Below are 13421 nucleotides of genomic sequence, written 5' to 3' on the forward strand. Positions count from 1 at the left end.
ACCAGGGAAGAGACAGATAACACACATGGTGTGAGTGCCAACTCCGTCCTTTATTGCGCAGTTAATTCCTTTTATACTAACAACGGTAGGTGGGATTACTGATATGTCATAGGGAGGCGACGACTAGCCTTCTACCTTTCCGTGACATCGCGAGATCTTCCGAACGCTGTACCCTACATTTAAATTTGGAGCACTGAAGAGATTAATACAGGTTTACATTCATGGTGTGGTTAAGCATGTGTTAAATAAAATAAAATTTAGATCAGTGGTTTTGCATTTTTGAGAGATCCATGCGATTCAGATTTTAGCTTGAGGATTTAGGCAACCTAGAGTCATGCTCCTTTACATCACAGACTACTGTACAGGGTAAGATCCAGTAAAAGGATGTTGATGTATAAATAGGCAGAATTTAGATCACCAAGTCCAAATTCAATATCCTAGAAATTCTTGATGAGTTTTCACCTCCTTTGGAGGAGCCTTTGTTTTTTATTATTTTAAAGTTTATTGGTGTATTGGCTTTGTGTGGCAAGGTTTTGGTAGCGGGGGGGGTTACAGGGGTGGCTTCTGTAAGAAGCTGATGGAAGCTTCCCCTGTGTTTGAGAGAGAGCCAATACCAGCCGGCTCTAAGACGGACCCGCCCCCGGCCAAGGCCGAGCCAATCAGTGACAGTGGTAACGCCTCTGTGATAACATTTTTAAGAAGGAAAAAGTTGGGAAAGACAGAAACGGCAGCCAGAGAGAGGAGTCAGAACATGTAAGAGAAACAGCCCTGCAGACACCAAGGTCAGTGAAGAAGGAGGGGGAGGAGGTGCTCCAGGCGCCGGAGCAGAGATTCCCCTGCAGCCCGTGGTGAAGACCGTGGTGAGGCAGGCTGTCCCCCTGCAGTCCATGGAGGTCCACAGTGGAGCAGATATCCACCTGCAGCCCATGGAGGACCCCACGCCAGAGCAGGTGGGTGCCCGAAGGAGGCTGTGACCCCGTGGGAAGCCCGCGCTGGAGCAGGCTCCTGGCAGGACCTGCGGATCTGTGGAGAGAGGAGCCCAAGGAGCAGGTTTTCTGGCAGGACTTGTGACCCCGTGGGGGACCCACGCTGGAGCAGTGTGCTCCTGAAGGACTGCACACCGTGGAAAGGACCCATGCTGGAGCAGTTCATGAAGAACTGTAGCCCGTGGGAAGGGCCCATGTTGGAGAAGTTCGTGGAGGACTGTCTCCTGTGGGAGGGACCCCACGCTGGAGCAGGGGAAGAGTGTGAGGAGTCCTCCCCCTGAGGAGGATGAAGTGGCAGAAAATAAGGTGTGATGAACTGATCGTAAACCCCATTCCCCGTCCCTCTGTCCCGCTGGGGGGGGTTGGTAGAGAATCCAGGAGTGAAGTTGTGCCCGGGAAGAAGGGAGGGGTGGAGGGAAGGTGTTCTGAGATTTGGTTTTCTCATTACCCTACTCTGGTTGATTTGTAATAAATTGAGTTAATTTTCCCCAAGCTGAGTCTGTTTTGCCCGTGACGGTAGTTGGTTGAGTGATCTCTCCTGTCCTTATCTCTACCCACAAGCCCTTTGTTATATTTTCTCTCCCCTGTCCAGCTGAGGAGGGGGAGTGATAGAACGGCTTTGGTGGGCACCTGGCATCCAGTCAAGGTTAACCCACCACAATTGGGTACCTAGATTTGCACTTTCATATATGCCCAGAACTGTCCCAGCCTCAACATGACTGAACAATGCATTCATGCTGAAGGCCACTCAGAATTCAGAAATTAGGAATTATTCTGCTTTGGTCCCTTTAGGGGCTTTATCTAGTATGAGTTCTCACCATGCATTTGATAAATCTGCAAGATGGGATGTGATGCACAATGATGGTGAGAATGGTCTTTTTTTTTTTTCTTCTAAATGCATAGCCAGAAAAACTTGCAATGATCTCCTGACTGATGAATCAATAAGCTATTGTTAATAGGAATATTCAGATTCTTTTCACATCTCTTTACAGACCATACTGACTTATTAGCTGATTTGAGGTGGAGACAGTGTTTACCCCTCCTTTTGAAGTTGTTCAATCGTACAGAAAAGAATGGTCTAGAGATAGTATAAAAGTAAATGTTACTTTCTGTCTAGTGGTTAAGGAGTTCATATCAAGGTAAGAATCTGGAAAGAAAAAGCCTACTCTAGGACCCTTTCTATATTTCTTGCAGTGAATGGAAAATGTAAAATATACTTAAAAAGTTCTCTTAACAGAGTCATTTTTTTTAATCATCCTTTGTTGTATTTGGATCTCAATCCATACATAAAAATGAGGGGAATAAAATTTCCCTTTTTCATAGCTGTTATAAGGATACATCTGTGAAATACTGTCATGTTATGGTGTTGAACTTTGACATATGATGTCATGTTATGGTAATGCGGAACTCTACGCTGCAACACTGAGAAACTGCTTTCAGAAGTCCTAGATATGGAGAGGTCTATTGAGCTTTGTTTTGATACAGTCTGCACTGGAAAGGCTGTTCAATTGTTAGTCTTGTGGCAAATCAAAGAGAAAATGTTAATAAGTAAACTTATTTTTGGATGTAGTTTTATAATGGAGAACAGTATCATCAATAATGTAAAGAAACATGGAGTTTGTGAAAATGGTTTCTAAATTTGAAATAATCAGAAGTTAGAAGCAGCTTCCCCTTGTCAAATTTGTATCCTTGCAGAATAGTTTTCATTAACAAGAAAGAATGTGCACAATTAAGAGCTGTATTTCTGAAAATACTGATCATTCTATTTTCAGAAGATGCATAAATATGTAACAAATACTCAAATTAAAACTTTTTGTTTGCAACTTTTTAGTTAAATGTATTTTCTTTTTATTCTAAAAATCTGCTAAGTAATAATTTAGAGTAATTTGAGTTCTGAGGCTTATTTACTATTAAAAATAGAATTCAAGTTGTGTATTAATCACTTAAATTGAATTTAATATTTCCAAGTCTAGGTTTGAGAAAATAGTTGCTAGTGCTGTTCAATTGAGAAAAAATGAACAATTAAACACATACTTAGATCAATCTTTTCTGGAAAACACCACCAAAAGACAAGCTTACAGTTGCAGTCAGCAATATATATAAGCATGTGCTTGAAATATCTACTTCAGGAGATGATGATGGACAGTCAAACAGGGGCCAGAGCTAGAATACTAAATATAGTTTGGAAGGGACATGGTTGTGTTCTGCACTGGGTTTGATTGTAATGCCCTCTAGGGAGTCTGCTTAGTAGATTGGATTTTTGGCTCTTTCTCTTAGCATGTTTCCTATGGATGAAAATCCCCACTAGCTTAAAAAACATCTTAACCAGTATAAAAGCCATCATAGTTTATAACAGAATTTCCTAACCTTTTTTCTAGACAAGAAAATTGTCAGTATTCACCTTGACCCAGTCCCTGAGTGGGTTTGGGGGATTCTGTTGTTGTTATGGGTTTTTTTATTTGTTTATGGGTGTGTATGTGCACCTGAAGTTTTGAGACAAATAGTTCGAATATGGTTTGAATTAGTGCAAACTCCTTCAAACCTGTCTGAAGTTGGTCAACTTTATAGAGACTGTAGTTCTGTCTGGAAAGCAGATTTTCTGCATGGATGGTCTCTACATGCATACCAAATCTAACACTTTACTGACTTATTGGACTACTGAATATGCGAAGCTTATAAAAAAGCACATGCAGTAGATCTAACCTTGTGCTTCCTACAAAAGCAGATGCTCAGAATAACTGCACTTCCCATCCTCAGTAAGTCTGATACTTCCATCTAGGATTTAGATACACTATAGATGATGGATGTGTTATACAGCAACAGTGCATATGTGTAGTGGAAAACTTCTGGATTTATGGCAGCCTTGTCAGAACCCAGAACAGAAGGTGTTAGAGCAGCTGTCCCTGCTAGGGCAGAGGTTTCAATGCTGATGGAGCTTCAAATGGTGGCAGCAGCTCTCCAAGTCCCAGGCTGCAGGGACTGTCTGGGGACTCTCTCTCTGATGCCAGGAGAGATGGCCCTCTGTCCTGCAGGAGGTGTGCTGTCTTGGAGGAGCTGTGTCACCAAATGGAGGAGTTATGGAAGGAAGTGAGCAGGCTGTGCAGCATCAGAGAAGGTGAAAGGGAGATGGACAGGATCTTCTCTGAAACATGCAGCAGCTTGAAGAGCCCCATACCCCAACTGCAGTAGAGATGCAGGCAGTGTCCACCTCTAGTATTAAGGTAAGTGCAACCCCTGGAGAGGGTGAAGAATGAAAGCTGGTGGCTTCTGGCACCAAGAGGAAGGCTTCTGCCCCATCTAAGAGCTTACAACTACAAAATAGGTTCACTGCCCTCAAAGTTGAAGGGGAGACAGATGTGTCTTCAAGCAAAGGATCTGGTTCACCTGATCGTAAACCATGCAAGACCACCAGGAAGAAGCAGTGAGTGATTGTAATGGGTGACTCCCTGCTGCGGGGGGATGGAAGCTCCCATCTGCCAACCTGACCTATCATCTAGAGAGGTTTTCTGCCTGCCAGGGTCCTGGATCCTGGGATGTTGTGGAGGGACTACCAAAGCTTGTCCAGCCCTTTGACTACTACCCCCTGCTGTTATTCCATGTGGGCACCAATGATACTACCAGGGGAAACCTGGAGAGTATCAAAAGTGACTACAGAGCTCTGGGGGCTGCAGTCAAGGGCATGGGGGCCCAGGTGGTGTTTTCCTCAATCCTGCTGGTGAGGGGAAAGGGTGTGAAGAGGAGGGCACTGATAATACAAGTCAACAATTGGCTGTGGAACTGGTATTGGCAACAGGGTTTTGGGTTCTATGACCACAAGACCCTGTTTGCAGATCAGTGTCTGCTTGGGAGAGATGGGATCCACCTCACGAAGCAGAGCAAAGCTGTTTTTGCTGATAGCATGGCTGACCTCATAAGGAGGGCTTTAAACTAGGAATGATGGGGGAGGGAGAGAGTTACTAGCAGCCCTGTGAGGGAGTGATGGACATGGTTGATGAGTGTCCTGGGTTCAGCTGGGATAGAGTTAATTTTCACAGGAACCTGGGGGGGGGCACAGCCAGGACAGCTGACCTGAACTAGCCAAGGAGCTATTCCATACCATGTGACATCATGCTCAGTATATAAATGGGGAGCGGGCTGGGGGGTGCTCTCAGCTTTTGGTGGGGAAAGTGGCAGATTGTTGGGTTCCAGGTGGTGAGCAGTTGCACTGTGCATCACTTGTTTTGTATATTCTTTTGTTAGTACCGTTGTTGTTGTTGTAACTTCTCTTTTTGTGTTGTCCCAGTAAATTGTCCTTATCTCAACCCTCGAGGTTCTGGTTATTTTTTTTCTTTTCTCCTTTCTGATTCTCCTCCTCATCCCACTGGAGGGGGGCGGGAGGAGTGAGCGAGCGGCTGTGTGGTCCTTTGTTACTGGCTGGGCTGAAACCACGACACTGAGCAAAGGACCTGGGCTAATGTGACAGAAAGGGATCATAAAATCGACAAAAGGGGTTGTATTGGGTCTGGCTGAGATGGAGTTAATTCTCCCCATAGCAGGCCTTATAGAGCTGTGCTCTGCATCAGTAGCTAGAAAGGTGTTGATAACACACCAGTATTTTGGCTACTGCTGAGCAGCGCTGGCACAGCACCAAGGCTGTCTCTCCAACATTTTTGCCCCCCCTCAATGGCAGGCTGGGGATGGGCAAGATCTTGGGAGGGGACATAACCAGGACAGCTGACCTAAACTAACCAAACAGATATTCCATACCATATGACGTCAGCTCAGATATAAAAGCTAAGTAAAGGGAGAAGGAAGGGGGGGCATTTTTGTCTTCTGGAGCAACCACCACGCGTACTGAAGCCCTGCTTCCCAGGAAGTGGCTAGACATCGCCTGCCGATGGGAAGTAGAGAATAATATCATTTGTTTTTCTTTGCTTTTGTGCGCGACCTTTGCTTTCACTTTATTAAACTGTCCTTATCTTGACCCACGAGCCTTTTGTTGTATTTTTTCCCCCCTGTCCAGCTGAGAAGGGGGAGTGATAGAGCGGCTTTGGTGAACACCTGGCACCCAGCCAGGGTTAACCCACCACAGTCCTTTTTGGTGCCCAACATGGGGCTCGACAACGGCAGTTTTGCATTAAGCGTGCCATAGCTAGTTATTAAGTGGCAAGCTCCTGTGCAGGTCACGGAGCTTGTTGGCTGCTTGCTTATCTCTGTCTTGCTGAGTTTGGGAACATGGTAATGCAAATAATGGCTGTGTGCTTTGCCTTGGCACTGATGGCTTTTTTGTGCTGCGGGAGCTATCTTGTGGGGAGAATGAAGGAACTCAGGAACATGATAATACAAATAATATCTATGTGCTTTGTCCTGGCACTGATGGCTTTGCTGTATTGTGGGAGCTATCTTGTGGAGGAGATGAGGGAACACATCTCCCTCTCCCTACCGGGTATTGATGTGAATGGTTTTATTATGCAGGCTCCCGAGGTCCTTGTTCGCCCTTATGTGAGTTGTTCAATACTAATAATTAATACTGGTGGTATATTATGGGTATTGTGGAATCTGGTCTCGTCCTGGTATAAGAGAAGACAAGTTTCGGGTGAGGCAATACTGAAATGTGCCCTCAAGCGACTGGTCCCTGGGTGGCAGGGTATATGGAAGGATTTGGGCAGATTCCTAGGACGGTTATCACCTCCCATAATCTGGGACTTTACACCTGAACAGGCAAGTAACCCTGGCAAACTGACGCGCCACCTGATAGAAGGGTGCCTTGCCTATCCCAATGAAAACCAGCAGCTTCTCGCACTGTACTGGGGCCTGGCCTATGCCTACCGAGCCATAGTTCAACACTCTCAGAGGACCACGGTTGAGGCAGGGACCCAGACTGCATCCGAGGACACCATGCTCGAGATAGCGACCCAAACAACAACAACCACCACAGTAATTGCCCCAACAGTGAAAAAGAAACAGTGGACAAGGAGATCAACAGGTCCATACCATCGATTAGTGAGGGAAGAAGAAGAAGAGGAAAGGCTTAATCTAGAACCTGGTCCTTCAATAAAGAAATTGGAGGAAGGAGTGAGAGAACTTAAACAGGAAGCGGAAACTACCTGGTCCCTGACGTCCTCAGAACTTCGGGACTTGCGGAAAGACTACAGCCGCCAGCCAGGTGAGCGGATTGCTGCCTGGCTGCTCCGATGCTGGGATAACGGGTCCGACAGTCAGCAACTGGAAGTCAAGGAAGCCCAACAGCTGGGATCCCTCGCTATAAACTGGGGAATTGAAAGAGGAATTGGAAAAGAGGCAGCAATTTGCAGTCTCTGGAGCCGGCTCCTCTCAAGTGTGAGGGCAAGATATCCATTCAAGGAAGATCTTGTGAATTCCTCAGAAAAGTGGACTATCGCAGATGAAGGCATCCAGTACCTGAGAGAGTTAGCAGTGGTGGAAGTCATCTACAGTGATCTAGATGATGAGGAAGTCTCAAAAGATCCAGAGGATGTCCTGTGCACATGGGCCATGTGGAGGAAGGTGATTCAAGGTGCCCCAGCGTCGTATTCTAACAGCTTGGCAGCAATGTATTGCCCAGATATGGAAACACCAACTGTGGAGAAAGTGTTGTATTGGCTCCAAAACTTTGAAGAAAATCTCTGTCTCCTCATCCCTACAGGACAGTGCCTTGGCTGTTAGGGTCGCTCCAAGAAATCAGTCCTCTCCTGCTCTGGTCAGAGGGAAAGGGAGCCCAAGGCGTATGCCACGTGGTACGCTCTGGTTCTTCCTGCGTGACCAAGGGGAGGACATGAGGAAGTGGGATGGTGAACCCACCTTTAAGTTGGAAGCCCACGTACGTGAACTGAGAGGGAAGACAGCTGTTAAGAAGGGGTCACCCAAGAAGAAGGCTGTCAGTGTCATTGCTGTAGAGGCCCAAGAAAGCAATCAGCAATCCTCCAGGCATAGAAGAACTGAAACCACCTCCCTTGATTCAGGTGAGGGGACTTCTGGTCTGGCACCGCAAGGGTCAGACAGTGAATACTCTGATGAGGAAAAGCAATAGAGGGTCCCTGCCTTCGGCCAGGAGGAGGAAAGGGATGACCGGATATACTGGACTGTGTGGATTCGATGGCCTGGCACATCAGACCCACAGAAGTATAAGGCTTTGGTAGACACTGGTGCACAGTGTACGCTGGTGGCATCAGGGTACAGGGGCACAGAACCCATCTGGATCTCTGGAGTGACAGGGGGATGCCAAGAATTGACTGTATTGGAGGCTGAGGTGAGCTTGACAGGGGACAAGTGGGAAAAGCACCCCATTGTGACCGGCCCGGAGGCCCCTTGTATCCTTGGCATAGACTACCTCAAGAGAGGGTACTTCAAGGCCCCAAAGGGGTACCGATGGACTTTTGGTGTAGCCACTGTAAATGCAGAGAAGATCAAACAGCTATCTACCCTGCCTGGCCTCTCGGAAGATCCCTTCATTGTGGGATTGCTGCAAGTTGAAGAACAGCAGGTGCCAATTGCTACCAGGACGGTGCACCGCCGGCAATATCGGACAAACCGAGACTCCCTGGCTCCCATCCATGAGCTGATTCATCAACTAGAGAGCCAAGGAGTCATCAGCAAGACTCATTCACCTTTTAATAGTCCTATATGGCCAGTGCAAAAGTCTGATGGAAGGTGGAGGTTAACAGTAGATTATCGCGGCCTGAATGAAGTGACACCGCCACGGAGTGCTGCTGTACCAGACATGTTAGAGCTCCAATATGAACTGGCATCAAAGGCAGCCACGTGGTATGCTACAATTGATATTGCCAATGCGTTTTTCTCCATTCCTTTGGCAGCAGAGTGCAGGCCACAGTTTGCTTTCACGTGGAGAGGTGTCCAATACACCTGGAATCGACTGCCCCAGGGGTGGAAGCACAGCCCTACCATTTGTCACAGACTAATCCAAACGGCACTGGAACAAGGCGATGCCCCTGAACATTTACAATACATAGATGACATCATTGTGTGGGGCAACGAGGCAGAAGAAGTGTTTGAGAAGGGAAAAAGAATAATTCAGATTCTTCTGAAAGCTGGTTTCACCATAAAGAAAAGCAAGGTCAAGGGACCTGCACAGGAGATTCAGTTCTCGGGAATAAAATGGCAGGATGGACGCCGTCATGTCCCTATGGATGTGGTCAACAAGATAGCAACTATGTCTCCACCAGCTAACAAGAAGGAAACACAAGCTTTCCTAGGCCTTGTGGGGTTCTGGAGAATGCATATTCCAGGTTATAGTCAGCTTGTGAGCCCTCTCTATCGAGTAACGCGGAAAAAGAACTATTTTGAATGGGGCCCTGAACAACAGCAAGCCTTTGAGCATATCAGACAGGAAATAGCTCGTGCAGTAGCTCTTGGGCCTGTCCGGACAGGACCAGATGTACAAAATGTACTCTACACTGCAGCTGGGGAGCATGGTCTCACCTGGAGCCTCTGGCAGAAAACACCAGGAGAAACCCAAGGTCGACCATTAGGGTTTTGGAGCCGGAGGTACCGAAGATCAGAAGCCCACTACACCCCGACTGAAAAAGAGATACTAGCAGCATATGAGGGGGTTCGAGCCGCTTCAGAAGTTGTTGGTACAGAAGCATATCTCCTCTTGGCACCACGATTGCCCGTGCTACATTGGATGTTCAAAGGAAACATCCCCTCTACACATCATGCAACCAGCGCTACATGGAGTAAGTGGATAGCACTGATCATGCAACGGGCTTGACTGGGGAAATCTAACCGCCCAGGAATTCTGGAAGAGATCATGGACTGGCCAGAAGGCAGAGATTTTGGAGCAACGCCTGAGGAGGTGGCTCGTGCCCAAGAGGCACCACCATATAATGAGTTATCAGAAGATGAAAGGCATTATGCTTTGTTTACTGATGGATCCTGTCGTGTGGTAGGGAACCATCGGAAGTGGAAAGCTGCTGTGTGGAGTCCCACATGACAAGTCGTTGAGGCCACTGAAGGAGAAGGCGAGTCAAGTCAGTTTGCAGAAATGAAAGCCATCCAACTAGCCCTAGACATTGCTGAACGAGAAAAGTGGCCGGTACTCTACCTCTATACCGACTCCTGGATGGTGGCTAATGCCCTATGGGGGTGGCTACAGCAGTGGAAGAAGACCAATTGGCAACGCAGGGGTAAACCCATCTGGGCAGCAGCATTGTGGCAGGACATTGCTGCCCGGGTAGAACACATGACTCTAAAGGTATGTCACGTAGATGCTCACATGCCCAAAAGCCGTGCCACTGAAGAACATCGAAATAATGAACAGGTAGACAAGGCTGCCAAAATAGAAGTAGCTCAGGTGGACCTGGACTGGGAGCGTAAGGGTGAGCTATCTGTAGCTCGATGGGCCCATGAGACATCAGGACATCTAGGGAGAGATGCAACCTATAGGTGGGCTCGTGATCGAGGGGTGGACCTGACCATGGAAGCCATCACACAGGTCACTCATGAATGTGAAACATGTGCTGCAATCAAACGAGCCACCAGAGTAAAGTCTCCCTGGAACAGAGGGCGGTGGCTGGGTTTTCGATATGGCGAGGCCTGGCAAATTGATTACATTGGACCACTGCCACGAACACGCCAAGCGTCGTGGTTTAATCCCAGCCAGCAACTAAGCACCACGCAGCCGCTCACTCACTCCCCCCCCACCCAGTGGGATGGGGGAGAAAATCGGGAAAAAGAAGCAAAACCCATGGGTTGAGATAAGAACGGTTTAATAGAACAGAAAAGAAGAAACAAATAATGATAATGATAACACTAATAAAATGACAACAGCAATAATGAAAGGATTGGAATGTACAAATGATGCGCAGTGCAATTGCTCACCACCCACCGACCGACACCCAGCTAGTCCCCCGAGCGGCGATTCCCCCCCCCCCCCCTTCCCAGTTCCTATACTAGATGGGACGTCACATGGTATGGAATACCCTGTTGGCCAGTTTGGGTCAGGTGCCCTGGCTGTGTCCTGTACCAACTTCTTGTGCCCCTCCAGCTTTCTCGCTGGCTGGGCATGAGAAGCTGAAAAATCCTTGACATTAGTCTAAACACTACTTAGCAACAACTGAAAACATCAGTGTGTTATCAACATTCTTCACATACTGAACTCAAAACATAGCACTGTACCAGCTACTAGGAAGACAGTTAACTCTATCCTAGCTGAAACTATGACAGTATCCACCCCTTATTCTATACCATTGACGTCATGCTCAGTTCCCATACCTTTAGTTACATCCTGGTCAATCATCATCAGCTTTTCCATCCCTTTGAGACATATGAACAATGATATATATATATATATATGTATACATACACAGAGATATCATTCTTTTAGTTTATGGGTTATGTTCATTAAATGTTCGTTGAGTTCATGTAGTTCCTGACTCTGGGCTCCATCTGTCATACCAGTCTTTCTGGGCAGGAGGGATGGTGCAAAGTCCTCTCAGTCGGTAGAGCAGGATTGGGCTTCAGTGTGGTGTGACGAGCAGTTGACATTGGACGCAGCAGGAGGATGGTGTACACCGTTGGATTGTTGCATGCTGGAGTCAGTTCTGGTTCCATCACTACTGCGCTTCGCTCAGTTTTATCACAGTTTTTTCTTGCTTGATCTAAGTGATGCTTACTATAGTACTATGGATATAGCATATAACAATTATAGTAATGATAACATACAGTAGCAGGGTTATATAGCAACTAATATCATACAGTTTAATTCTGGCTATTCTCACCTAAAATTAAATCCCCTTGAGGCACACATCGGACTTCCCCATCTTTTCGCATCACCCACCAAGTGTACCCAGGCCCTTGAGCAAAAGCAATCCCACGAATGGGTTTACCTTTGCCTGAGGCAGGAGTAACCCAGACTGTCTTCCCTAACATATTTTTTGTGTGCACTACAGGGACTTTATCCCCTTCTACAGTACGTAAAAAATTCTGACTGGGCAGGGCCACCCCGATTGGCAGATCCTCTGGTGTTGACTAACCAGGTGGCTTTTGCTAAATGTGTATCCCAATGTTTGAAAGTTCCACCCCCCATTGCTCTCAATGTAGTCTTTAACAGTCCATTGTATCGCTCAATTTTCCCAGAGGCTGGTGCATGATAGGGGATGTGATACACCCACTCAGTGCCATGCTCTTTGGCCCAGGTGTCTATGAGGTTGTTTCGGAAGTGAGTCCCGTTGTCTGACTCAATTCTCTCTGGGGTGCCATATCGCCACAAGACCTGCTTTTCAAGGCCCAGGATAGTGTTCCGGGCAGTGGCATGGGGTACAGAATATGTTTCCAGCCATCTGGTGGTTGTTTCCACCATTGTGAGCACATAGCGCTTGCCTTGGCGAGTTTGTGGGAGTGTGATATAGTCAATCTGCCAGGCTTCCCCATATTTATATTTCAGCCATCGTCCTCCATACCACAGGCGCTTTAACCATTTGGCTTGCTTAATTGCAGCACATGTTTCACATTCATGGATAACCTGTGCGATAGTGTCCATGGTTAAATCCACCCCTCGATCACGAGCCCATCTATATGTGGCATCTCTTCCCTGATGGCCTGAGGTATCATGGGCCCACTGAGCCATAAATAGCTCACCCTTATGTTGCCAGTCCAGGTCCACCTGAGACACTTCAATCTTGGCAGCCTGATCCACCTGCTGGTTGTTTTGATGTTCTTCAGTGGCCTGACTCTTGGGTACATGAGCATCTACATGACGTACTTTTACAACCAAATTCTCTAGCCGGGACGCAATATCTTGCCACAGTGCGGCAGCCCAAATGGGTTTACCTCTGCGCTGCCAGTTGCTCTGCTTCCATTGCTGTAACCACCCCCACAGGGCATTTGCCACCATCCATGAGTCAGTACAGAGATAGAGCACTGGCCCACTTCTCTCTTTCAGCAATGTCTAACGCTAGCTGGATGGCTTTCACCTCTGCAAACTGACTCGATTCACCTTCTCCTTCAGCAGTTTCTGCAACTTGTCGTGTAGGACTCCATACAGCAGCCTTCCACCTCCGATGTTTTCCCACAATGCGACAGGACCCATCAGTGAACAGAGCATATTGCCTCTCATTTTCTGGCAGTTTATTATACAGCGGGGCCTCTTCAGCCCATGTCACCTCCTCCTCTTGCGACATTCCAAAATTTTGCCTTCTGGCCAGTCCGTGATCACTTCTAGAGTTCCTGGGCGACTGGGGTTTCCTATGCGAGCCCGTTGTGTGATCAGTGCAATCCACTTACTCCACTTGGCATCAGTCGCGTGATGTGTAGAGGAGACCCTCCCTTTGAACATCCAGCCCAGCACCGGCAGTCAGGGTGCTAAGAGGAGCTGTGTTTCAGTACCAACCACTTCTGAGGCAGCTCAAACTCCTTCATATGCTGCCAATATCTCTTTTTCAGTTGGAGTATAGCGAGCCTCGGATCCTCGGTATCCTC

The 13421-nt window shown here is 47.3% G+C and overlaps 1 long non-coding RNA gene across 1 annotated transcript in view; it reads left to right on the forward strand.

Moving 5' to 3' along the window:
• The first annotated feature begins 375 nt into the window (after nucleotides 1–375).
• Nucleotides 376–13421, forward strand: part of LOC121232815 — a 19890-nt gene continuing 6844 nt past the window's right edge. Inside the window, exons 1-2 of the long non-coding RNA XR_005931705.1 lie at nucleotides 376–386; nucleotides 10899–10905. This is a non-coding gene — a long non-coding RNA (uncharacterized LOC121232815). The remainder of the gene's footprint in view (nucleotides 387–10898; nucleotides 10906–13421) is intronic.

The sequence above is a fragment of the Aquila chrysaetos genome, chromosome W (assembly GCF_900496995.4).
Source record: "Aquila chrysaetos chrysaetos chromosome W, bAquChr1.4, whole genome shotgun sequence".
Taxonomy (NCBI): Eukaryota; Metazoa; Chordata; class Aves; order Accipitriformes; family Accipitridae; genus Aquila; species Aquila chrysaetos.